The following is a 3,397-nucleotide window of genomic DNA, read 5'->3' as shown; positions in this document are numbered from 1 at the left end:
GCTTCCTGAGGCAAGATCTATTTTTTTTTTAAAGGAGCTCACTTTAAATCTGAGCTCTTTAACTTCTCTGGGACATGTGGGACGGTAGCTCCCACTTGGCAAAAAGCCAGAAAAAATGTAGCGCGCCAAATTCAAATATATTACTATAAAAATCTATCTTTCATGAAATCACACACGAAAGACACCAAATTAAAGCTACACATGTTGTGAATCGAGCCAACGTGTCTGATTTCTAGCTCTGTAGTGGGGCTGTGATAACGTGAGAGAGACGTTGTCTATCTAGCTCTGTAGTGGGGCTGTGTTGACGTGAGAGAGACGTTGTCTATCTAGCGCTGTAGTGGGGCTGTGATGACGTGAGAGAGACGTTGTCTATCTAGCTCTGTAGTGGGGCTGTGTTGACGTGAGAGAGACGTTGTCTATCTAGCTCTGTAGTGGGGCTGTGATGACGTGAGAGAGAGAGACGTTGTCTATCTAGCTCTGTAGTGGGGCTGTGTTGACGTGAGAGAGACGTTGTCTATCTAGCTCTGTAGTGGGGCTGTGTTGACGTGAGAGAGACGTTGTCTATCTAGCTCTGTAGTGGGGCTGTGATGACGTGAGAGAGAGAGACGTTGTCTATCTAGCTCTGTAGTGGGGCTGTGTTGACGTGAGAGAGACGTTGTCTATCTAGCTCTGTAGTGGGGCTGTGTTGACGTGAGAGAGACGTTGTCTATCTAGCTCTGTAGTGGGGCTGTGTTGACGTGAGAGAGACGTTGTCTATCTAGCTCTGTAGTGGGGCTGTGATGATGTGAGAGAGACGTTGTCTATCTAGCTCTGTAGTGGGGCTGTGTTGACGTGAGAGAGACGTTGTCTATCTAGCTCTGTAGTGGGGCTGTGATGACGTGAGAGAGACGTTGTCTATCTAGCTCTGTAGTGGGGCTGTGTTGACGTGAGAGAGACGTTGTCTATCTAGCTCTGTAGTGGGGCTGTGTTGACGTGAGAGAGACGTTGTCTATCTAGCTCTGTAGTGGGGCTGTGATGACGTGAGAGAGACGTTGTCTATCTAGCTCTGTAGTGGGGCTGTGTTGACGTGAGAGAGACGTTGTCTATCTAGCTCTGTAGTGGGGCTGTGTTGACGTGAGAGAGACGTTGTCTATCTAGCGCTGTAGTGGGGCTGTGTTGACGTGAGAGAGACGTTGTCTATCTAGCTCTGTAGTGGGGCTGTGATGACGTGAGAGAGACGTTGTCTATCTAGCTCTGTAGTGGGGCTGTGTTGACGTGAGAGAGACGTTGTCTATCTAGCTCTGTAGTGGGGCTGTGATGACGTGAGAGAGAGAGACGTTGTCTATCTAGCTCTGTAGTGGGGCTGTGTTGACGTGAGAGAGACGTTGTCTATCTAGCTCTGTAGTGGGGCTGTGATGACGTGAGAGAGACGTTGTCTATCTAGCTCTGTAGTGGGGCTGTGATGACGTGAGAGAGACGTTGTCTATCTAGCTCTGTAGTGGGGCTGTGTTGACGTGAGAGAGACGTTGTCTATCTAGCTCTGTAGTGGGGCTGTGTTGACGTGAGAGAGACGTTGTCTATCTAGCTCTGTAGTGGGGCTGTGATGACGTGAGAGAGACGTTGTCTATCTAGCTCTGTAGTGGGGCTGTGTTGACGTGAGAGAGACGTTGTCTATCTAGCTCTGTAGTGGGGCTGTGATGACGTGAGAGAGACGTTGTCTATCTAGCTCTGTAGTGGGGCTGTGTTGACGTGAGAGAGACGTTGTCTATCTAGCTCTGTAGTGGGGCTGTGTTGATGTGGGAGAGACGTTGTCTATCTAGCTCTGTAGTGGGGCTGTGTTGACGTGAGAGAGACGTTGTCTATCTAGCTCTGTAGTGGGGCTGTGTTGACGTGAGAGAGACGTTGTCTATCTAGCTCTGTAGTGGGGCTGTGATGACGTGAGAGAGACGTTGTCTATCTAGCTCTGTAGTGGGGCTGTGTTGACGTGAGAGAGACGTTGTCTATCTAGCTCTGTAGTGGGGCTGTGATGACGTGAGAGAGACGTTGTCTATCTAGCTCTGTAGTGGGGCTGTGTTGATGTGGGAGAGACGTTGTCTATCTAGCTCTGTAGTGGGGCTGTGTTGACGTGAGAGAGACGTTGTCTATCTAGCTCTGTAGTGGGGCTGTGTTGATGTGAGAGAGACGTTGTCTATCTAGCTCTGTAGTGGGGCTGTGTTGACGTGAGAGAGACGTTGTCTATCTAGCTCTGTAGTGGGGCTGTGTTGACGTGAGAGAGACGTTGTCTATCTAGCTCTGTAGTGGGGCTGTGATGATGTGAGAGAGACGTTGTCTATCTAGCTCTGTAGTGGGGCTGTGTTGACGTGAGAGAGACGTTGTCTATCTAGCTCTGTAGTGGGGCTGTGTTGATGTGGGAGAGACGTTGTCTATCTAGCTCTGTAGTGGGGCTGTGTTGACGTGAGAGAGACGTTGTCTATCTAGCTCTGTAGTGGGGCTGTGTTGACGTGAGAGAGACGTTGTCTATCTAGCTCTGTAGTGGGGCTGTGTTGACGTGAGAGAGACGTTGTCTATCTAGCGCTGTAGTGGGGCTGTGTTGACGTGAGAGAGACGTTGTCTATCTAGCTCTGTAGTGGGGCTGTGTTGATGTGGGAGAGACGTTGTCTATCTAGCTCTGTAGTGGGGCTGTGTTGATGTGAGAGAGACGTTGTCTATCTAGCTCTGTAGTGGGGCTGTGTTGACGTGAGAGAGACGTTGTCTATCTAGCTCTGTAGTGGGGCTGTGTTGATGTGAGAGAGACGTTGTCTATCTAGCGCTGTAGTGGGGCTGTGTTGACGTGAGAGAGACGTTGTCTATCTAGCTCTGTAGTGGGGCTGTGTTGATGTGGGAGAGACGTTGTCTATCTAGCTCTGTAGTGGGGCTGTGTTGACGTGAGAGAGACGTTGTCTATCTAGCTCTGTAGTGGGGCTGTGTTGATGTGAGAGAGACGTTGTCTATCTAGCTCTGTAGTGGGGCTGTGTTGATGTGGGAGAGACGTTGTCTATCTAGCTCTGTAGTGGGGCTGTGATGACGTGAGAGAGACGTTGTCTATCTAGCTCTGTAGTGGGGCTGTGATGATGTGGGAGAGACGTTGTCTATCTCTGTAGTGGGGCTGTGCTGTCATAGGATTAAAACTAGATCCTGTCAACATGCTGCGTAGAAGAAAGATATTCAGAGGCTGACGACCCAAACTGGTGTGGTTAACGACACCTCTACAATACTCTCAATCCGCTGCATGTTTTTACACACTTATTTAATTCATTCACTTGTTATAAGAGATTTGATCTTATCAAGATTGCGTCCCAAGTGGCCGTAGGTGGCTGGTAGCCTAGTGGTTAGAGCGTTGGACTAGTAACCAGCAGGTAGCCTAGTGGTTAGAGCGTTG

At 49.5% G+C, this 3,397-nt stretch overlaps 1 long non-coding RNA gene across 1 annotated transcript; it reads left to right on the top strand.

Moving 5' to 3' along the window:
• The first annotated feature begins 1,962 nt into the window (after window positions 1–1,962).
• Window positions 1,963–3,058, top strand: LOC129861350 (uncharacterized). The gene is made up of 3 exons (XR_008760559.1): window positions 1,963–2,162; window positions 2,349–2,773; window positions 2,819–3,058. It is a non-coding gene; the product is annotated as an uncharacterized LOC129861350 (long non-coding RNA).
• The last annotated feature ends 339 nt before the right edge of the window (window positions 3,059–3,397 follow it).

This window comes from Salvelinus fontinalis, chromosome 8 (assembly GCF_029448725.1).
Source record: "Salvelinus fontinalis isolate EN_2023a chromosome 8, ASM2944872v1, whole genome shotgun sequence".
NCBI classification, from domain to species: domain Eukaryota; kingdom Metazoa; phylum Chordata; class Actinopteri; order Salmoniformes; family Salmonidae; genus Salvelinus; species Salvelinus fontinalis.
This window is presented reverse-complemented; position numbering and strand designations above follow the sequence as displayed.